The sequence below is a fragment of the Schistocerca cancellata genome, chromosome 2 (assembly GCF_023864275.1).
Source record: "Schistocerca cancellata isolate TAMUIC-IGC-003103 chromosome 2, iqSchCanc2.1, whole genome shotgun sequence".
Lineage (NCBI taxonomy): Eukaryota > Metazoa > Arthropoda > Insecta > Orthoptera > Acrididae > Schistocerca > Schistocerca cancellata.
Genome location: NC_064627.1, coordinates 465,162,801 through 465,187,280, shown reverse-complemented (window position 1 = coordinate 465,187,280; position 24,480 = coordinate 465,162,801). Strand labels below are relative to the sequence as shown.

General features: G+C 41.2%; 1 pseudogene; it reads right to left on the bottom strand.

Moving 5' to 3' along the window:
* Nucleotides 1-979: 979 nt before the first annotated feature.
* LOC126155159 (ribonucleoside-diphosphate reductase large subunit-like) lies at nt 980-24,267 on the bottom strand (annotated as a pseudogene).
* Nucleotides 24,268-24,480: the final 213 nt, after the last annotated feature.

The following is a 24,480-nucleotide window of genomic DNA, read 5'->3' as shown; positions in this document are numbered from 1 at the left end:
CCACCGCCCTACTCCAGCCAGACTCTGCTCTGCCCGTGCAGAGTTGACACTATCCACTATCGATGTAATCGTTCGATAGCATAGTTTTTCCTAAGCAAGACCCAGCGTAAAAATACAAATAATATTTACAAAACAAACCAATTATACATCGACATAAATGCATAAATATATAAATACAAATTGTAAAACAATTACAATATCTAAAGACACAGAAATGTCATTTCTTCAGGTAACAAAATAAGGAAAAAATTTACAGTACAATAGATGGAAATAGGAGGATATGCATTTCTGGCGTTACAAGTTTCAAACATAATATTATTATATTTGTGACGTTCGTCTGTTGATCATATGTTGTGTATTTAAGTAACAGTGATTTTAAGTTAATAAATCTTCTTTGTGTGATTTAAATTGACAAATAATTAAACTTCCTTATTTTCTCCTCAACATAAATTTTACATTGGGGACGTCACAAAATGCCTCTCAGGCCATCAAATATTCCAATATGCACTTAACTGTAATGATAAAGTGTCTCTATTTGTTTTAATTTCGTGTGTATCATCTGCTCGTATCATACACTCCAGGCTTCCCTCAAAGTCCCATACATTTTATTTCGCTCTACATCGATGAACACTTCGTCGTGATTATTTAATGTCATGCGGTTATACAGGATTTATTTTTTAAAAGTACTTACCTCATTCTCTTTAACTAAAAAAGGATTGAAGGGAAATATTAAGATTTATCGGACTTTCTCGTTGTACTGGAGATTAAGTGTAGAGTGCAAATGCTTCTGTAAGCATGTGCGACCACTGACCGTGAAACCGCTCATAAATTAAATCCTGGGTACCTGATGTGAGGGAAGCTGCAGGACGATTCCGCTTCGTCGGTTAAAATGTGGCAACTCCGCAGCCACGCCACGCACCTGCGCGTGTTGCGGCCTGCAGCAGTAGCAGCAGCCGGCGCAAGTGGTGTCGTGAATTCTTCATCCCGGCGTGAGAGCGACCACCTGCTGCTGGCGCCGCAGCCGCCACTGCCGGTCACAGTCGCCGCCAGACTCCACCGAGGGTGCGTAGTTACTGGAATAACGCCAACAGCGTCCAAACTTTTGCATCACCAAGCCCTAGTTTTCTACAACCATTCTCTGCATTGCTAGCAGGCGTTAAAATTTTTCTTTGGTTAATGATGTATTTATATAGTTACATTTTCCATTCCACAGTGCATTTTCTCAACGTACGACTAGCATTTTTAATTCATGCTCATGAAACCTATGATTCTATGGTACCAAAGACGTTGGTTATGAAAGTTACTTGTTGCTTCAGATGCTCTAAATATACCTATTACAGTATTCACAAGCTATTAGTGTAAATCTCTGAAACACAAGCCCTAGGTGTACAATAGAAACTGTCCATTACCTGTCAGAACATGTATGTAATAAAAGTGGAATAGGATTTTTCGTGTGCGCCGGTATCTCTTCAGCCACGTAGAGTCCTTCCAGTTACAGTGAGCGTCAGTAACGTCTGTTGAGATGCAGTGGCACATAAATACAGCATATCTGATTCGTAGCACCATGGCGCTGATTACATTTAATAGTCACAACGATCTCGTTTTGCTCGAATTAATGATACAGCAATGATGATGGTCAACTATATACATTTACTAATCATTTATACTATCTGGGTCTCACCACAGCAGCTCAGAAATTCCGTTCCGTGCAGTGTCAAGTGCTACCACTGGTACAGAGAGACGTTGCGCGGCTCCTCTAAAATTAGCATTATTGTCTTTCTATGGCCAGATGTACTCATGTGATCACAATGTGACATTAAATTTAAGTTTGAAGTAAAATAGCTTACATTATCCATCCGTGAGTCACGATACGATTTTTTTCCATATGGTATGTTTTCATTTATTGATGCTGTGCTTACGAATAGGGAACACATGCAGCTGACTACAAGGATGGAAATAATCTCCGCCTTAACTGGAACACTAAGGGAGTGGGGTGAAATAGGGGATGAAAAGTTTTTTTGAAAATATTTCGCCATTTATGCAATTTTGAAGCTAGACCTACGAAAATTGGTGTTTGGTTTTTCAATTATAAATAAAGAAATACATGTTCAGCATTTTTTATATTTAATCTCTGTTGGGGTGGAACAGTAGGTGGAAACTTTTTTGATAATGAATCATTATTAAAGAACTATAGATGTATTTTTTTAAGATATATCTATGAAAACTGGTATTTGAGTTTGCGGCGGAAAAAAAGGAAAGCGTGTTTCAGTGTTTTCAGAAATTCAGCCCCCAAGGGGATGAAATAGGGGATGAAATGTTTTGTGAAATATTTCATTATGAAACATTTTTAAAGCTAAATCTCAGAAAATTTGAATTTGGCTTCTCAAATGAAAATAAAAAGATACGGATCCCACTGTTTTTGGAAATTCAGCCACTATGTGGTAGAATTGTCGATGAAAGTTTTTTGAAAATAATTGATTATTAAAGATTTACTAAAGCATTTTATAGCTACAACTATGATACAAGGTATTTGGCTTCTCTGTTAGAGATAAAAAAATAGGTGTTTCACAAAAACTCGTGTTTCACGAATATATGTGTTCCACTGTTTTTGAAATTCTATCCCTAAGCGGGTGAAATAAGGGATGAAAATTTTTAAGAGTGTATTTCGTTATATTAAAAAAACTTAAAGCTAAATCTCTCAAAACCGATATTTCACTTTTCGGTTAGTTATAAAGAAATATGTGTTAGAGGACGAAAGTTTATATGCAAAGGCATCGTTAACAAAGCCACGGGACTCCATTACCAGAATCGCTTTTTAGTTAGAAGTATGTTCGTGAAAGACCATGCTTCTATTGCCTTAATTAACGTGAAAAGTTTAGAAGATATTGCAGTTTGTGAGCAACATAAAAATTCGATTAAAGAGAAATTAAAAAAAATCAATGTAGACCAAACAGTCTACCCCAGCGAAGCAGCGGACGCTAATATATATATATATATATATATATATATATATATATATATATATATATATATATATAATTTTGAACCAAATATCGCTAGGAGAAGATAGATACCGCCTTAAGGAAAATTAAAGTGGCTTTTGGAGAAAAGAGTCGCAGCCGTATGAATTTTTAACATAGCCATTATATAGCCAATCGGTTACAAATAACTGTTTGGTACAGTGACCTAGGCTTCGACAGCACTAAAATTAAATATGACGAAAGTATTAACCAAGATGACATTTGTCATGATTTACAAAGGTTACTTATGTAAAATTACATTTCGAGGAAGCAGCGGTCAGAATTAACAGCAGATACACCCAAGTCAAAAAATAAAACATGTTCCAGCCTTTGCGACGTGTGCCTAGGTACGAAGCACATCAGACTGATTGACGCAGTGGCTTAAACTGCTGTCAAGAAAACAAATATGTCGTGCCCACTTGAAACATTATAACAGAATAAATTGAAAAACGTCAGTTAATTTTAATGACGAAATATAAAGGAGAGAGTTTAACGTACTTTTGAAAATACAGAGTAGTCAAGCAGATTAAGTATAACTACGAGCCATCTATTAGGCTTTACGAAAATTACTATTATGTAAAGGACAGAATAATATAGAAAAATTATACAAACAGCTATACAAACCAGAAAAATCTACATCACACACATCTATGAGATGCGAAGAAAATCATGTTTCGGAAACAGAGGCAGGAAAACACAGTAAAAGATAGAGGCAACAAAGTTCCACGAGAAGTGGATTAAAATTATTGAAAAAATTTTTATTACGTAATTGTAACTGTTTATTGAGGATGAGGCCATCGTTCTTAGAAATATGCCTGAAAATCCTCAGCTCTTCAAGTACCTCGAGCCTATTACCTTTCTTTCCTGTAGGTAGAAAGGACATTTTTTTGGACGCTTATCGGTTTGTGTCCGGAAATTAGCAGAAGATCAGCAAAAGTGGAACTATTTACATCAGTGCCTCTTTTTCCCTATAAATGTCCCTTGTATGACACACACACACACACACACACACACACACACACACACACACACACACTCAGTGGGAACACTGTAACCCTTGCTATCATTTCTGTTTTGTGAGGTTTTCAACTCCTCGTTCTCCTTCTTTGGCCATCTTGTGTTTTAGCATAAGAATTTTTGGACTGTGGACTATTATGTGGCCGGTTCAGTTTCATTAAGTTTATTCTCTCTTGTCCCCATGAAGTTTTGGTAAATTTATGGCTGTTTAAATTTGGCTTGAAGGTTGTATCGTTAGTATCTTATGTTGTGGTCATGCAAAGAATGATTGCGTGCGAGATATAATGGACAATTTCTGCCATCGCTGATTATGGTTCAGTATTCAAATCAATTGTTTAATTAAAATCTTAACTGTGTTTAATGTAATTCAGTCTGTGAAAAATAAATTTGTATGTTCTACCAGTAAAAGAAAGGGACGAAGGTCCGAATTAAATTTTTATATTGCCATTTTTTGATTCTGTAATTTCTAATAATGAAACTTGTTCTCTAACCAAATTAAAATTATGTACCAACTACAAGTTTTTCCATCAGTAAATCCTTCGCTAGCTTCCTATTTCCTTGAGTAGCTGTGTAATTGGAGCAATAAACTTCTCAATAAGTAAGCGATTAGCATGATAAATTTGGTACAGATGTACTAATATCACTTGTTACGGAACATATTTTATGAGGGTTTAATCCAGGATGTCAGCCCAGGCATTTGTGGTCAGAAACCGTACGCTGTCATCATCACTCCTCTGGGCCTCTTGTTGGTGCTGGTGGAAATTTGTTCCCCTGTAGGTCAACAGACTCAGTTCGGCGTGTGCTAGAGACCTCGGTTACGGTGTGTATGTGTTTTGTAGATTTAAGTATCTCAGTGCCATCGCTAAATTGATTTGTGGCGGATGTCTCTCAACTTTAAACTCAGTCATTTTAAACTTTAAAAAAGAGAGTCAAATACAAACACAGTTGAACTCACACACGATCTCCCAATTTCACTCACTCGTTCCGCACATTCACACCATCACTCAAGTTATTAAACCTTAAAAATGAGTTGTCTTCCACAGTCTGCTATAAACCTGGAGAGAACGGCAAAATAAAGACTAAACTAACTCTTACGGCCGGCCGGAGTGGCCGAGCGGTTCTAGGCGCAACAGTCGCGAACCGCGCGACCGCCACGGTCGCAGGTTCGACCCCTGCCTCGGGCATAGATGTGTGTGATGTCCTTAGGTTAGTTAGGTTTAAGTAGTTCTAAGTTCTAGGGGACTGATGACCACAGCAGTTAAGTCCCATAGTGGTCAGAGACATTTGAACCATTTTTAACTCTTACGCATCGGTCGTGAAAGCTAGGAAAGAAATGGAAAAGCAACCATCCTGAAAGCATATTAAAATGTGAATCCATGAGGTGAATTAAAACTTTGCCGCTCTGGGACCTGGACCTGTGACCTTCGCTTTGTGCAGGCAAGTGTTCTGCCGGCTCTTTCATTCTGTCTACAAATAATCCTTTTACCTGTGGTATAGCAAACAACGTACATATCTTTCACATAAAAATGTAGTAGTACATCAGCATAGAGATTGAAGCAGAAAACGTTTCTAACACTTAGGTGTTAATGAATGTAAAATTGCTACTTGAACATCTGTAAAATCGAGATAAAAGGTCACACAGCAGGAAGAAACTCTAAAGTCAACACTTCATAATTTTAAAAATATCAGCTTCAAAAACTATTCATTTCCGTTCAATATATACACTATGTGGTCTAAAGCTTCCGGACACCTGGCTGAAAATGACTTACAAGGTCGTGGCGCCCTCCTTCGGTAATGCTGGAATTCAATATGGTGTTGACAACCCTTAGCCTTGACGACAACTTTCACTCAGTTAGGTGCTGGTAGGTGTCTTGGGGAATGGCAGTCCATTCATCACGGAGTGCTGCACTGAGGAGAGGTATCGATGTCGGTCGGTGAGGCTTGGCACGAAGTCGGCGTTCCAAAACATCCCAAAGGTGTTCTATAGGATTCAGGTCAGGACTCTGTGCAGGCCAGTCCATTACAGGGAAGTTATTGTCGTATAACCACTCTGCCACAGGCTGTGTATTATTAACAGGTGCTCGATCGTGTTCATAGATGCAGTCGCCATCCCCGAATAACTCTTCGACAGTGGGAAGCAAGAAAGTGCTTAAAACATCAATGTAGGCCTGTACTGTGATAGTGCCACGCAAAACAAGGGGTGCAAGCCCCCTCCATGAAAAACACGACCACACCATAACACCACCACTTCCGAATTTTACTCTCGGCACTACACTCGCTGGCAGATGACGTTCACCGGGCATTCGCTATAGCCACACCTTGCCATCGGATCGCCACATTGTGTACCGTGGTTCGTCACTGCATACAACGTTTTTCAACTGTTCAGTTGTCCAATGTTCACACTCCTTACACAAAGTGAGGCGTCATCTGGCATTTACCGGCGTGATATGTGGCTTACGAGTAGCCGTTCGACCATGAAATACAAGTTTTCTAACCTCCCGCCTTACTATCATAGTACTTGCAGTGGATCCTAATGCAGTTTGAATTCCTGTGTGATGGTCTGGATAGATGTCTGCCTATTACACATTACGACCCTCTTCAGCTGTCGGCGGTCTCTGGCAGTCAACAGACGAGATCTGCCTGTACGCTTTTGTGCTGTACGTGTCCCTTCACGTTTCCACTTCACTATCACACCGGAGACAGTGGACCTAGGGATGTTTAGGAGTGTGGCAATCTCGCGGACAGACATATGATACAAGTGACACCCAGTCATCTGGCCACGTTCGAAGTCTGTGAGTTCCGAGGAGCGGCCCATTCTGATCTCTCAAGATGTCTAATGACTACTGAGGTCGCTGATATGGAGTTCCTGGCAGTAGGTGGCAGCAGAACGAAGCTAATATGAAAAACGTATGTTTTTTGGGGTGTCCTGATACATTTGATCACATAGTGTACTTTGTCAAACATGCCCTATAGATAATTAAAATGACAGATCACCAACATATTACTCTTACGCGAAATATAAGAGATCACCACCTTAATTAATCACTAATGCACATATACACACACTCTGTTAGTGCCCCATACATTTTGTTTACTTTTACTAGAAACAGACTGTTGTGATAGCTCTCCACTCTTCATGTGAAAATAATCCGTATACTCTAAAAAAAGTCGTAGTGGATGCAAAGAAACAGATTTCAGGAGTTCTCAGCCCAGTGCACAGTAAATCTATAGTATACATGACAAGGAACTTTTTGAAGAACTTAAGGTAAGGCACAGCGTGGGAAGGAAAATCGTTTTATGTTCAGACATACGCACATACATTAATATTTAGTTCCTCAGCAATGGCAGTCACTTTATTATTTTTTCCATCGCATAGGCTGTTTTCCGTAGTGTCACTGCTGTAAGACATATTCCTACTTTTTACTAATGGGACTCCATTTCAACAATAAATATTAACAACATTTAAACTCTGCACTACATTCTCTAAGGGTTCGAAATTTCATTACTATTATTCTTAGATCAATTCCAGTTTCATTTCTAGCGACAATGCACACAACACAATCAAAATGTTTAAAAAAATAAAATGACTCTTCATGCTGTTACTGTGGTCTTCAGTCCTGAGACTGGTTTGATGCAACTCTCCATGCTACTCTATTTTGTGCAAGATTCTTCATCTCCCAGTACCTACTGCAATCTACATCCTTCTGAATCTGTTTAGTGTATTCATCTCTTGGTCTTCCTCTACGATTTTTACCCTCCACGTTGCCCTCCAATACGAAATTGGTGATCCCTTGATGCCTCAGAACGTGTCCTACCAACCAATCCCTTCTTCTAGTCAAGTTGTGCCACAAACTTCTCTTCTCCCCAATCCTATTCAATACTTCCTCATTAGTTCTATGATCTACCCATCGAATCTTCAGCATTCTTCTGTAGCACCACATTTCGAAAGCGTCTATTCTCTTCTTGTCCAAACTAGTTATCGTTCATGTTTCACTTCCAGACATGGCTACGCTCCATACAAATACTTTCAGAAACGACTTCCTGACACTTAAATCTATACTCGACGTTAACAAATTTCTCTTCTTCAGAAACGCTTTCCTTGCCATAGCCAGTCTACATTTTATATCCTCTCTACTTCGACCATCATCAGTAATTTTGCTCCCCAAATAGCAAAACTCCTTTACTACTTTAAGTGTCTCGTTTCCTAATCTAATTCCCTCAGCATCACCCGAGGCAACTCGACTACATTCCATTATCCTCGTTTTGCTTTTGTTGATGTTCATCTTATATCCTCCTTTCAAGACACTGTCTATTCCTTCAACTGCTCTTCCAAGTCCTTTGCTGTCTCTGACAGAATTGCAATGTTATCGGCGAACCTCAAAGTTTTTATTTCTTCTCCATGGGTTTTAATACCTTCTCCGAATTTTTCTTTTGTGTCCTTCACTGCTTGCTCAATATACAGATTGAATAACATCGGGGAGAGGCTACAACTCTGTACCACTCCCTTCCCAACCACTGCTTCCCTTTCGTGCCCCTCGACTCTTATACCTGCCATCTGGTTTCTGTACAAATTGTAAATAGCCTTTCGCTCCCTATATTTTACCCCTGCCACCTTTAGAATATGAAAGAGAGTATTCCAGTCAACATTGCCAAAGGCTTTCTCAAAGTCTACAAATACTAGGAACGTAGGTTTGCCTTTCCTTAATCTTTCTTCTAAGATAAGTCGTAGGGTGTTCCAATATTTCTACGAAATCCAAACTGATATTCCGCGAGGTCGGCTTCTACCAGTTTCTCCATTCGTCTGTAAAGAATTCGCGTTAGTATTTTGCAGCTGTGACTTATTAAACTGATAGTTCGGTAATTTTCACATCTGTCAGCACCTGCTTTCTTTGGGATTGGAATTATTATATTCTTCTTGAAATCTGAGGGTATTTCGCGTGTCTCATACATCTTGCTCACCAGATGGTAGAGTTTTGTCAGGACTGGCTCCCCCAAGGTCGTCAGTAGTTCTAATGGAATGTTGTCTACTCCCGGGGCCTTGTTTCTACTCAGGTCTTTCAGTGCTTTGTCAAACTCTTCACACAGTATCGTATCTCCCATTTCATCTTCATCTACATCCTCTTCCATTTCCATAATATTGTCCTCAAGTACATCGCCCTTGTATAGACCCACTACATACCCCTTCCACCTTTCTGCTTTCCCTTCTTTGCTTAGAAATGGGTTTCCATCCGAGCTCTTGAGACTCATGCAAGTGGTTCTCTTTTCTCCAAAGGTCTCTTTAATTTTCCTGTAGGCAGTATCTATCTTACCCCTAGTGAGATAAGCCTCTACATCCTTACATTTGTCCTCTAGCCATCCCTGCTTAGCCATTTTGCACTCTCTTTTTTGAGACGTTTGTATTCCTTTTTGCCTGCTTCATTTACAGCATTTTTATATTTTCTCCTTTCATCAATTAAATTCAATATTTCTTCTGTTACCCAAGGATTTCTATTAGCCCTCGTCTTTTTACCTACTTGATGCTCTGCTGCCTTCACTTCTTCATCCCTCAGAGCTACCCATGCTTCTTCTACTGTACTTCTTTCCCCCATTCCTGTCAATTGTTCCCTTATGCTCTCCCTGAAACTCTGTACAACCTCTGATTTAGTCAGTTTATCCAGGTCCCTTTCCTTAAATTCCCACCTTTTTGCAGTTTCTTCAGTTTTAATCTACAGTTCATAACCAACAGATTGTGGTCAGAGTCCACATCTGCCCCTGGAAATGTCTTACAATTTAAAACCTGGTTCCTAAATTTCTGTCTTACCATTATATAATCTATCTGATGCCTTCTAGTATCTCCAGGATTCTTCCAGGTATACAACCTTCTATCATGATTCTTAAACCAAGTGTTAGCTATGATTAAGTTGTGCTCTGTGCAAAATTCTACCAGGCGCCTTCCTCTTTCATTTCTTAGCCCCAAACCATATTCACCTACTATGTTTCCTTCTCTCCCTTTTCCTACTTTCGAATTCCAGTCACCCATGACTATTAATTTTCCTCTCCTTTCACTACCTGAATTATTTCTTTTATCTCATCATATATTTCATCAACTTCTTCATCATCTGCGGAGCTAGTTGGCATATAAACTTGTGCTATTGTAGTAGGCATGGGCTTCGTGTCTATCTTGGCCACAATAATGCGTTCACTACGTTGTTTGTAGTAGCTTAACCGCACTCCTATTTTTTTATTCATTATTAAACCTACTCTTGCATTACCCCTATTTGGGTATGTATTTATAACACTGTATTCACCTGACTAAAAGTCTTGTTCCTCCTGCCACCGATCTTCACTAATTCCCACTAAATCTAACTTTAACCTATCCATTTCCCTTTTTAAATTTTCTAACCTACCTGCCCGATTAAGGGATCTGACATTCCACGCTCCGATCCGTAGAACGCCAGTTTTCTTTCTCCTGATAACGACGTTCTCCTGAGTAGTCACCTCCTGGAGATCCGAATGGGGGACTATTTTACCTCCGGAATATTTTACGCAAGAGGACGCCGTCATCATTTAATCATACAGTAAAGCTGCATGCCCTCGGGAAACATTACGGCTGTAGTTTCCCCTTGCTTTCAGTCGTACGCAGTACCACCACAGAAAGGCTGTTTTCGTTAGTGTTACAAGGCCAGATCAGTTAATCATCCAGACTGTTGCCCCTGCAACTACTGAAAAGGCTGCTGCCCCTCTTCAGGAACCACACGTTTGTCTGGCCTCTCAACAGATACCCCTCCGTTGTGGTTGCACCTACGGTACGGCCATCTGTATCGCTGAGGCACACAAGCCTCCCCGTCAACGGCTAGGTCCATGGTTCATTGGGTGGGGGGGTGGGGGGGGGGGACTTCACATAAAAAGTAAAGGCAGTTGCTTTGTATTAATGCAGATAACTACAAGGCAATCAAAAACTGGAAGACTTAAATACGTAAGCAAATAATTGTAAACTGAAAGAGGCAATAAGAACAACTGCTGCATCTTTCCCTATTCCACACAATATGGTAAACCCTAACACTATCGATACTTTAGTTGATTACCTAAATTTACAAAATCTAAAATTCACGTAAACCTCTACAAAAAATTACTTGAGATAGCCATGATGCAATTTAGAGATATTGTAGATTTCACAGTGTATGAAGAAGGTGATTTGGTAGCAAGAAATAGCTTCAGCATCTGCAGCATCAAATATTACACACTCCAAAACCAAGTCGAAAGTTTTCCTCTCTGTAGCGTAAGCTTATCTTGTGTTCACTGCGATGCATTACATTTCTTGAGAGATACTGGACATTATTGTTCTTGGTGGCATATTCCATTTGACTATAGCTATATACAAAGCTGGGATCCCATATCACATATATTATACGAAAAAATATGAAATGAAGGACAAAATTGTCTCCTACAAAATGTACAAATACGAAAAAACAAAGGCTTCACGTCTACTCAAAGACATATGAAGTTCGATGATAGATGTAAGAAGCACTGGAAAAGCATATACAACTACAGTATGTAATAAACATCTACGTTACTGGTTCTAACTGAAAAAAAAGAAAAAAATATCATAACAACATATTTCTCCTTAGACAATAAGGCTCAGAACGATTTCAGTGTTGAATATCATACACAATATTAAACTTTTAAGCACAGCGTGTAAATACTTCTTGAACCACACATTAAACCTTCATTCTTGTTGGCTAGCGAACAACCATTGCCCTCATATTGTGAGCTTCATCAGCTAGGTTAATAATTGGCTCCTTTTACCGACCTCCCGACTCAGCAGCATTAGTGGCAGAACAACTGAGAGAAAATTTGGAATACATTTCACATAAATTTTCTCAGCATGTTATAGTCTTAGGTGGAGATTTCAATGTACCAGATATAGACTGGGACACTCAGATGTTTAGGACGGGTGGTAGGGACAGAGCATCGAGTGACATTATACTGAGTGCACTATCCGAAAAATACCTCGAGCAATTAAACAGAGAACCGACTCGTGGAGATAACATCTTGGACCTACTGATAACAAACAGACCCGAACTTTTCGACTCTGCAAGCGCAGAACAGGGAATCAGTGATCATAAGGCCGTTGCAGCATCCCTGAATATGGAAGTAAATAGGAATATAAAAAAAGGGAGGAAGGTTTATCTGTTTAGCAAGAGTAATAGAAGGCAGATTTCAGACTACCTAACAGATCAAAACGAAAATTTCAGTTCCGACACTGACAATGTTGAGTGTTTATGGAAGAAGTTGAAGGCAATCGTAAAATGCGTTTTAGACAGGTACATGCCGAGTAAAACTGTGAGGGACGGGAAAAACCCACCGTGGTACAACAACAAAGTTAGGAAACTATTGCGAAAGCAAAGAGAGCTTCACTCAAAGTTTAAACGCAGCCAAAACCTCTCAGACAAACAGAAGCTAAACGATGTCAAAGTTAGCGTAAGGAGGGCTATGCGTGAAGCGTTCAGTGAATTCGAAACTAAAATTCTATGTACCGACTTGACAGAAAATCCTAGGAAGTTCTGGTCTTACGTTAAATCAGTAAGTGGCTCGAAACAGCATATCCAGACACTCCGGGATGATGAAGGCATTGAAACAGACGATGACACGCGTAAAGCTGAAATACTAAACACCTTTTTTCAAAGCTGTTTCACAGAGGAAGACCGCACTGCAGTTCCTTCTCTAAATCCTCGCACAAACGAAAAAATGGCTGACATTGAAATAAATGTCCAAGGAATAGAAAAGCAACTGGAATCACTCAACAGAGGAAAGTCCACTGGACCTGACGGAATACCAATTCGATTCTACACAGAGTACGCGAAAGAACTTGCCCCCCTTCTAACAGCCGTGTACCGCAAGTCTCTAGAGGAACGGAAGGTTCCAAATGATTGGAAAAGAGCACAGGTAGTCCCAGTCTTCAAGAAGGGTCGTCGAGCAGATGCGCAAAACTATAGACCTACATCTCTGACGTCGATCTGTTGTAGAATTTTAGAACATATTTTTTGCTCGAGTATCATGTCGTTTTTGGAAACCCAGAATCTACTATGTAGGAATCAACATGGATTCCGGAAACAGCGATCGTGTGAGACCCAACTCGCTTTATTTGTTCATGAGACCCAGAAAATATTAGATACAGGCTCCCAGGTAGATGCTATTTTCCTTGACTTCCGGAAGGCGTTCGATACAGTTCCGCACTGTCGCCTGATAAACAAAGTAAGAGCCTACGGAATATCAGACCAGCTGTGTGGCTGGATTGAAGAGTTTTTAGCAAACAGAACACAGCATGTTGTTATCAATGGAGAGACGTCTACAGACGTTAAAGTAACCTCTGGCGTGCCACAGGGGAGTGTTATGGGACCATTGCTTTTCACAATATATATAAATGACCTAGTAGATAGTGTCGGAAGTTCCATGCGGCTTTTCGCGGATGATGCTGTAATATACAGAGAAGTTGCAGCATTAGAAAATTGTAGCGAAATGCAGAAAGATCTGCAGCGGATAGGCACTTGGTGCAGGGAGTGGCAACTGACCCTTAACATAGACAAATGTAATGTACTGCGAATATATAGAAAGAAGGATCCTTTATTGTATGATTATATGATAGCAGAACAAACACTGGTAGCAGTTACTTCTGTAAAATATGTAGGAGTATGCGTGTGGAACGATTTGAAGTGGAATGATCATATAAAATTAATTGTTGGTAAGGCGGGTACCAGGTTGAGATTCATTGGGAGAGTCCTTAGAAAATATAGTCCATCAACAAAGGAGGTGGCTTACAAAACAATCGTTCGACCTATACTTGAGTATTGCGCATCAGTGTGGGATCCGTACCAGATCGGGTTGACGGAGGAGATAGAGAAGATCCAAAGAAGAGCGGCGCGTTTCGTCACAGGGTTATTTGGTAACCGTGATAGCGTTACGGAGATGTTTAACAAACTCAAGTGGCAGACTCTGCAAGAGAGGCGCTCTGCTTCGCGGTGTAGCTTGCTCGCCAGGTTTCGAGAGGTTGAGTTTCTGGATGAGGTATCGAATATATTGCTTCCCCCTACTTATACCTCCCGAGGAGATCACGAATGTAAAATTAGGGAGATTAGAGCGCGCACGGAGGCTTTCAGACAGTCGTTCTTCCCGCGAACCATACGCGACTGGAACAGGGAAGGGAGGTAATGACAGTGGCACGTAGAGTGCCCTCCGCCACACACCGTTGGGTGGCTTGCGGAGTATGAATGTAGATGTAGATGTAGATGTTGTCTGCTTTGAAGAGACAGGCCATTTGCTGAGATGCTAACGTTGCTTGACAATTTACTCTAGTTAACTGTAAACTTGATTGCCAGAGCGACTTGTTTAGTATGGAGATAGTGAAGTCCAGTCTTAAGCCCAATTCACCATGCGCTGAAATGCATTGATGTTGGTTTTTCATTATTTGGTCCAGCTATATGTATGTTGAGAGACTGGCTCTGATCAGCGAAAACTGCTCTTCACCTGCCATTTTGATAATAGTTTCCCGAGGTATCTCCCACAAAGTTTTGTATAACGCTTTTATGTATCAGGAATTCCAGTGATATTCTGTATTGATCCCCCGCTTGTTATAACTGCATTCTTCATACGTGCACTCCTCAGAGCACACTTAGTCAAATCTGTTATGAGACACTGGTTTACAATTTGAAATTCTCCAGACAAACACAGCGATATATATATATATATATATATATATATATATATATATATATATATATATATATATATATATATAGGGTGTTACAAAAAGGTACGGCCAAACTTTCAGGAAACATTCCTCACACACAAATAAAGAAAAGATGTTATGTGGACAAGTGTCCGGAAACGCTTAATTTCCATGTTAGAGCTCGTTTTAGTTTCGTCAGTATGTACTGTACTTCCTCGATTCACCGCCAGTTGGCCCAATTGAAGGAAGGTAATGTTGACTTCGGTGCTTGTGTTGACATGCTCATTGCTCTACATTACTAGCATCAAGCACATCAGTACGTAGCATCAACAGGTTAGTGTTCATCACGAACGTGGTTTTGCTGTCAGTGCAATGTTTACAAATGCGGAGTTGGCAGATGCCCATTTGATGTATGGATTAGCACGGGGCAATAGCGGTGGTGCGGTACGTTTGTATCGAGACAGATTTCCACACCGAAGGTGTCCCGACAGTAAGACATTCGAAGCAATTGATCGGCGTCTTAGGGAGCACGGAACATTCCAGCCTATGACTCGCGACTGGGGAAGACCTAGAACGATGAGGACACCTGCAATGGACGAGGCAATTCTTCGTGCAGTTGACGATAACCCTAACTTCAGCGTCAGAGAAGTTGCTTCTGTACAAGGTAACGTTGACCACGTCACTGTATGGAGAGTGCTACGGGAGAACCAGTTGTTTCCGTACCATTAACAGCGTGCGCAGGCACTATCAGCAGCTGATTGGCCTCCACGGGTACACTTCTGCGAATGGTTCATCCAACAATGTGTCAATCCTCATTTCAGTGCAAATGTTCTCTTTACGGATGAGGCTTCATTCCAACGTGATCAAATTGTAAATTTTCACAATCAACATGTGTGCGCTGACGAGAATCCGCACGCAATTGTGCAATCACGTCATCAACACAGATTTTCTGTGACCGTTTGGGCAGGCATTGTTGGTGATGTCTTGATTGGGCCCCATGTTCTTCCACCTACGCTCAATGGAGCACGTTATCATGATTTCATACGGGATGCTCTACCTGTGCTGCCTTTACAAGTAAGACACAACATGTGGTTCATGCACGATGGAACTCCTGCACATTTCAGTCCAAGTGTTCGTATGCTTCTCACCAACAGATTCGGTGACCGATGGATTGGTAGAGGCGGACCAATTCCATGCCCTCCACGCTCTCCTGACCTCAACCCTCTTGACTTTCATTTATGGGGGCATTTGAAAGCTCATGTCTACGTAACCCCGGAAACAGCGATCCTGTGAGACCCAACTCGCTTTATTTGTTCATGAGACCCAGAAAATATTAGATACAGGCTCCCAGGTAGATGCTATTTTTCTTGACTTCCGGAAGGCGTTCGATACAGTTCCGCACTGTCGCCTGATAAACAAATTAAGAGCCTACGGAATATCAGACCAGCTGTGTGGCTGGATTGAAGAGTTTTTAGCAAACAGAACACAGCATGTTGTTATCAATGGAGAGACGTCTACAGACGTTAAAGTAACCTCTGGCGTGCCACAAGGGAGTGTTATGAGACCATTGCTTTTCACAATATAGATAAATGACCTAGTAGATAGTCGGAAGTTCCATGCGGCTTTTCGCGGATGATGCTGTAGTATACAGAGAGGTTGCAGCATTAGAAAATTGTAGCGAAATGCAGGAAGATCTGCAGCGGATAGGCACTTGGTGCAGGGAGTGGCAACTGACCCTTAACATAGACAAATGTAATGTATTGCGAATACATAGAAAGAAGGATCCTTTATTGTATGATTATATGATAGCGGAACAAACACTGGTAGCAGTTACTTCTGTAAAATATCTGGGAGTATGCGTGCGGAACGATTTGAAGTGGAATGATCATATAAAATTAATTGTTGGTAAGGCGGGTACCAGGTTGAGATTCATTGGGAGAGTCCTTAGAAAATGTAGTCCATCAGCAAAGGAGATGACTTACAAAACACTCGTTCGACCTATTCTTGAGTATTGCTCATCAGTGTGGGATCCGTACCAGATCGGGTTGACGGAGGGGATAGAGAAGATCCAAAGAAGAGCGGCGCGTTTCGTCACAGGGTTATTTGGTAACCGTGATAGCGTTACGGAGATGTTTAACAAACTCAAGTGGCAGACTCTGCAAGAGAGGCGCTCTGCATCGCGGTGTAGCTTGCTGTCCAGGTTTCGAGAGGGTGCGTTTCTGGATGCGGTATCGAATATATTGCTTCCCCCTACTTATACCTCCCGAGGAGATCACGAATGTAAAATTAGAGAGATTAGAGCGCGCACGGAGGCTTTCAGACAGTCGTTCTTCCCGCGAACCATACGCGACTGGAACAGGAAAGGGAGATAATGACAGTGGCACGTAAAGTGCCCTCCGCCACACACCGTTGGGTGGCTTGCGGAGTATAAATGTAGATGTAGATGTAGATGTACCAGATGTAGAGACTCTTCGTGCTCGTATTGTGGACGGCTGTGATACAATACGCCATTCTCCAGGGCTGCATCATCAGCGCATCAGGGATTGCATGCGACGGAGGGTGGATGCATGTATCCTCGCTAACGGAGGACATTTTGAACATTTCCTGTAACAAAGTGTTTGAAGTCACGATGGTACGTTCTGTTGCTGTGTGTTTCCATTCCATGATTAATGTGATTTGAAGAGAAGTAAAAAAAAATGAGCTCAAATATGGAAAGTAAGCGTTTCCGGACACATGTCCACATAACATATTTTCTTTATTTGTGTGTGAGAAATGTTTCCTGAAAGTTTGGCCGTACCTTTTTGTAACACCCTGTATACATTTCTGGTTTATGGCTTAAACGATACATTGCATCAAAGAATTTGGGTAGTTGAGGCCAACAAGCGAGAGTTGTGGACACCAAGGACAACAATTTTTTCGTTGAGAGCAGCCTAGTTCCCAAGTGAAGTAGGTTTAACGTCCCACATATCAAAACGCAAAATGCCTTTGTTGAAGGAATTATTCCGTAAATCTCATAAGAACCCAAAGTCTCTGACAGTTCACGGCTTGTTTCAAGAGTTCCGTAGTAGTCAGTTACAGTTACAGTTACATGTATATGGATTCATAATTTTTGATCTTCTTCAGTTTCAAAATGCATCTGAAAGGCCATGAACGCCAGTATAAATAGGACGATGTCGCATATTTTATGTGTTTGTTTCTGGTGCAGGACAACAATTGACTTCAATTATTTAAACTTCTGGTCACAGTTTTTGAAACGACTTTCAACCTGTAAATATAATATGATTTGTCAGATTTCACAAACTTATAACAGCTATGAACGCAAGATTGCATACAGCAATCTCTGTTGGCGATGTTTTCTCAATAATGCCTACACATGAGTTGCTGGATTTTATTGTACCCATATTTTGTTGTGACTGTTTCCATTTGTGACTGTATAATAGCACGCCACAACTGCTAAGCTCTCAATTTGCATACATATTTTCCTTCATCTTCACATTTTGTACGGAGTTGCTCAAGTTATTCGTCAAAACAATCGTTGAGGAGCGGGGGGGCAAAGTAAGCTCTATATTTCATTGACCTCTACATGGCACATGACCAGATCTGTGATCCGCAAGGCATACAGTAGATCGAGAGCACGAACTTCATTTTTCTCTGTGTTCCTTTACAGATCCAAGAATAAAGAGACGTCTGCATGCTATGGCTCCAGATAGATTGCAAATGCCCTAGGTCTCTTATTATTGCGGTGATCTGAAAGTATTTTTTTACACAAGCAGCATAAAAACCAGGAATTTGGACGTACCATTTATGCCAGCAACATAACTAGCAGCATTTCAAATACAATCAGCGCTAAGGCCAATACATCCTACCGATTTGGAAATCATTGCACGCTGCTTTAAGGTACCATAAATGCCTTCAATACTGCCGTCCTTCAAGCACAACAGGAAACAGCTTGATAAGTTTCGAAGTACCAGCTTCATAGAGAGTAGGAGAAGTGTCTTTCACATAACAGACTTCAGGTCTTTGTGACAGCGTCTATGTCCTCGGCAGATAAGCCAACAGCCAAACACGTCAACATGTGTTGTGGCATTTCAACAACTTTTTCATCAATGTGTAGCAAGTATGAATGTTCTAATGTCTTGAAGCCAAAGTAGCTGTAATTAAAATATCTTTTATAAATTACTTGAGCTTTAAGCCTTTCTACAGTTTTAATTTTAATTTAATGGTGGAATTCTGTTATAAGAGGACTCTTCCCTTTCGTCACAGGACTGACCACGTTATACAAATCATAGATTACAGCGTATAAGACTTCGGTTTCTATATGTAGGTTTGAAACTGCAATTCTTGTTGCCAACAGAGCATAATCGGGGTTTTTGGTTGTCATTGTGGTGGCAGTGTCTGCTGCAAAGATTATCCATCTAGATTGTTGTCACAGCAGAATATAAACCACTGATAACTTTCAGAGTGATTGTTGGCTGTTTCACAAAATTCTTGTTCAATCTATAGCACGGTTTTTGTATTCTGGATGTAATTTTGTCAAAACGGACTTCCTCTTTCCTTCCATCTCTCTTCAAAAAGAAAAATTTTACTAGTTCTATCGACAGCCATTTTGGGAAACCTACGTTTGCCGCTGAATCCCAATAATCCGCACCAACTCAGCCATCCAAGCATGAGTCACGATGTACTCTCATAGCTTTACTTTTTCCAGTACTTAATCCCCTACATTACAGATATCATAGAAGGTCTCATGCATACCCTACGGGACTGGCACTCCTGGATGAAAGGAGTCTGGGATCTGTACCTTTCAGAGGGAATTTCTCTACCGATTGAGCTATTCAAACACGGTTCAGGAACCGACAATAGAGATGTACGTACTTCCACCATTACCTCATCTCCTACCTTCCAACATTCGCACTTCTCCTGATTACCTTGCAGGTCTAGCGCTTCTTAGCACAGTGAGTTGCGCTGGGTAGCACACTCCGTAGAGCACTTGCCCGCGAAAGGCAAAGCTCCGAGGTTGGAGAGCCGGTTCGGCTCAAAGCTTTCACCTGCGACAAAGTTTCAAATCAGCGCTCATTCCGGTGCAGAGTGGAAGTTCAATATGGAAACAATCAACCAAGCTGTGGCTGTGTTACAAAAACATTCAACGAAACACACAGCAATGAGCCACTTCCAGAACCACAAGAACAGTGACGTGCCTGCTGTCGATGCGGGAACACGTCAGCATCGCTCTTCCATTGCATTTAGTGAACCTATACAAGAGGTGTATATCGGCAAATTCTTCATCGGTCTACCTATTCATATTGGTCTGTATCTCTGTTAACGTAAAATTAGCACCGACAGGCAAACAGACACGAGTCAGAGCCGAGCAGTACAGAATGCAAACTTGACGGCAAAGAGTAAACTGAGCATTACTGTTATTATCACGTACCGTGAGCGAATGGAACATACAGTACACATTTGTACTGTCGCGCAGATATTTTCGGTGCAATACAATACAAAGGTAAGTGGAGTTGGATGAGAAACGAAATTCTATTACTCTATAATGAAATGCTGGAGATTATGTGTAACTCATATCAAAAGAGACAGAAAATGTCCCTAAAGAAACATCAGAGTTTTGTCGGTGAAGTTCTGTTTCACCCTATAGAAAATTATATTTATATGGATATGGTGTCTGTTCTTTCGGACATTTCCGAAAGCACAAACATCATATCCATATAAGTATATAGTTCTGGCAATACCGGCCATGACCTTCTTCTTCTCTTCGGATGCACACATATTACCCGAACTCTTACGGGACTTGGTAAGAATGTATTCCACGAGTAATGAGTGTGTTGGGGTGGAACACTACGAATGTAGTGTGTGGACATATAAGGTGAGAATGTGGGTCTCGCGGGAGTCGTGCGCGAGATAGTCGCACTGTCCTCTGTGCCCGCGGTGGCTCAGATGGATGCCGGCACGGTAGCTCAGAGTGTTCGATCAGAGAGCTGGTTGGCCTCTGTAATAAAAAAACTGAGTGGAAAGGTCAACAAACGAACTTGAACGGATGTCATGTGACGTCCGCAACGACCAAACACAACGATTAAAAAAATATATATATGTATAGAGCGTTTGCCATGTAAGCAGGAGATAGCGGGCTTGAGTCCCGGTCGGGGCACTCATTTTCACATGTCCCCGTTGATCTATATCTATAGAAAATTGGTGGCGCTCACGAGGCCCAGTACAGGAACGTATTCGTTAATGAGACTGCAGAGACACAAATATCCAAGCTATTTTACCCAAATAGTCACCGTAAAAGAACTAATTACTGCTATTTTAACAAAAAGCTGCTTCCACTGTATTTTGGTTAAGACTCCAACCAATGTGTGTACTTGTCGCACCTCGTTAAGGAAGCTGTAATCTCGCAATCTGCAAGGGTTCCGCCGCCAGTGCAGCGTCGTTGTCCTGTGCTGGAGCCACTGACCGCCTCGCCAGCAACTCCGTTAATGGCCTGCCAGCGACAAAGCCGCCCCTAAACAGCCCAGGCGGCGGGCTGACGCGCCGAGACCCGCCCCCCTGGGCTGCGCGTGCCCCCTGTCTGCTCCGCTGCGCACAGATCAAACAGTCCGCCCTCGATCTTCTGCTTCCTGGAAGCTTACCTTGTTATCCTCAACTGTTGCGGGAGAGAAAGCTGCCCAACAAAGCAGGAAGTTGACAGAGTAGTGGAAGGTACAGTCGAAGGAAAGTCAGTAATAAAAGCTGCCTATGACCGATTCTTCAGATCTTTTGCAAGTAGCTTTAAAAATAAATCTGGCTTTTTACGCATTACTTGACCGCAAAATAATTCACTCATTTTGCTGACCATTCAAACTGCAACACTACGAAGGATAGTATTTAACGAAATTTTATTACTGTGCATTTACAGAGTAGTAGGAAGACTGAGTGATTGATTGATTTGGAGGAGGGGACCAAATAGCGAGGTCGTCGGTCCTATCAGCTTAGGGAAGGATGGGGAAGGAAGTGGCCGTGCCCTTTCAAAGGAACCATCTCGGCATTTACCTGAAGCGATTCGGGGAAATCATGATTAAATCTGTAAGCGATTTTGAGGAATACGAACTAGGAGTGATTGTGTTGAGTATCCTCTTGCACCCCACATTATTTCGCCAGCTTCTGGGCCCGTATAACGATGGTGAATGCAACTTTCGTTCTCTTCGGAGCCTCCACGCAGGGATACTTCCATTGTGATTCTGTAAGCGAAACCGGGATACCTCTGGATAGATGACATGCTGCCTCTCCAGTGTCCAAAGTGGTGACTGGGCGTGCCCCTCTGTGCTGCTGCTACAGGGACAGTCCGTGGTGCTCCATACGTCGTCGCACTATCCATGTGGACAATTGTCATGCTGCAGAACAAGCCTGTTTCCTGACGCAAGCTGTTACATTGTTGTGCGGAACTAAACACCCAACGAAATAACACGTCTGTCCTCTCGGGCACTAGTCGCGCAGGGCCGCTGTGACATCCATTACGAACTTTCATTTTTTCACCCTAGACCCATCCATTCCGTATCTGCATGTCAGTGTTAGGAAACTACGCAAAGTAAGCATCAATATCGTGCTTCGATAAACAGCAGTCTGCATAGGGCAACACTCATCTGCTGTTGAATTACGACATGTGCTGGTACATGTTTCTCCTTCTTGCACGAGACACAACACTATCTTCTAACTAAGAAGCAACATTTAAATGCAATATCTGAATGAGATAACCAATGCACAATCTTTACTTGAATACGGAACGTAAATGGCGTTACTCTATCTACATTGCGCGGCTACACTCAAATGCTGATCGTTTGGTTACTCAAGCATGTAGTACACATTCCACTCCAATTTGACATTTGTTGTGTGCCACCTTCATGGTGTTACACTGTTAGTGATCAACATGTTGATATGTGAACTATGCAATTGAAATACCATGTCAAATACAATACTCAGTTTCTGTCGTCAGATGGCATGTCATTTGTCTAAATTATACAACTATTGGTTTAACGTGTTCGGATTTTAATAACATTGCTACGATCATTTACAGGTGACAGTGTTTTTGCCGGAAAATAATAACTGTTTGTTGCGCTGTATGTTTTTTTTCACGTAAATGAACACAAACATATGAGGGTTTAAAATAATGAAATATCATCATAACAGTTAAATCAGCGGCATCAGTAGTTTTTCCTTAGGACATTGAACAGTTAGTTTCTGTTATCTCCCAATTCTACCAACCACCACATCAGTTTAAATTACGACAAGAAATAGCTCCGGAACTGCTGCTGCACCACCAGTCCGCTAAACGTGACACTACTTTGCCTACTATTATTTTATAATGAACAAAAATTTTGTATTATACTGTGCTTTCCCGAGGTAGCAGAGAGATCGAAAGTATTGTACAATTTTCTACTAGTAATTTCATCAACGAGCTTTAATACCACCCGTTAACTGTTGAACAAGTGTGCAGTTTTATGGAGGTAGGTGAAGTCACTGCACAATCGTTTCTCCCACAGTCAATCCCCAATACAGCCACATTTTCTGGATTACTTTCCTGTTTCTAGCATTCTCAGATGTTCCATTGGGTTCAAATCCGATACCTCTGTTAGACGAATCAGAACGTGTAGCTGGTCCTGACTGTTCTAATCTAAAAGAACGATTAGCTTTTCAAAAGATAATTGTAATATTATTATCAAAACCCAGTCAGATGTTCTATTTCTACCCAGAATATCACAGAGCCACCACTTTTTGCATAATCTTTACGCCGCCTGAGAGACTCCTCAGGTCTACGATAAACACCGTTTAAGAATATAAAAAAAAACTATAATTTTTCTTGAAAATGCTACACATTTTCAGATCGCCATGATTCAGTTAGCGTTCTTATTGATCTATTGAAACTAGGTCGGTAAGCGTATATTCACTTCTAGGAGCTTTTTTTCACTATCTCTTGAAATGAGTGCTGCAGAGTGTTTATGGGGAGTGTCACGCTTTGTTAGAGTCAGGGTTGATTTTGTTCTAGAAATTTTCTTACATGAAATAAGTTTCTGATGCTTCTTTGTGTTGGCCTCTAGCACGTGAAGGTATCTCTGTTCTTAGTCTGTAGCAATGAGCGGTATAATCAAAGTGATTCATTGAGGATGAGGACAGTTCATGAATGAAGTCTAGAGTTGTTATGATATACCCCGAGATTCTTTCATGCAAAGAAACGGTATGATAAATAGGTTATAAGACGTCCACAAAGATACCCCCAAGGAGTTGGCTGAAGAATAAAGAGTGGCGAGTATTTGATAACATGGTGAAAATTTCGGAGCTCCATGCACGGAAGTAGAATCAATTTAGATCCTTGTCGTCGAAGGCGTAATGAAAGAGAAGAGTCTTCGATCTATATGGGTGACAGGTCGTAGGGAATACGAAGATTACGTCAGATGTATTCAGGTTGTTCCAACAATACATCAGTTAACTTTGAGGGTCGACAACTCACAGAGGAGTCATTTTGGAGCAGAAACTTACTCTTTTCATCTCGTTGCTTATGAAATGTAGATATGAGTTTCTTGCATTACCCACGGTTCACAACGTACCGTAGCCAACACGTAGTTAGTTTTTATTCACTCCCTGAGCCTTCAATGCGCATTACCAGATCTTGTTTACATGTGCGTGTCTGGATCCAGCATTGACGACGTATTGTTCGAGCACTCGCTGACACGACTACGTATTATGGCAAGGAGGGGTATC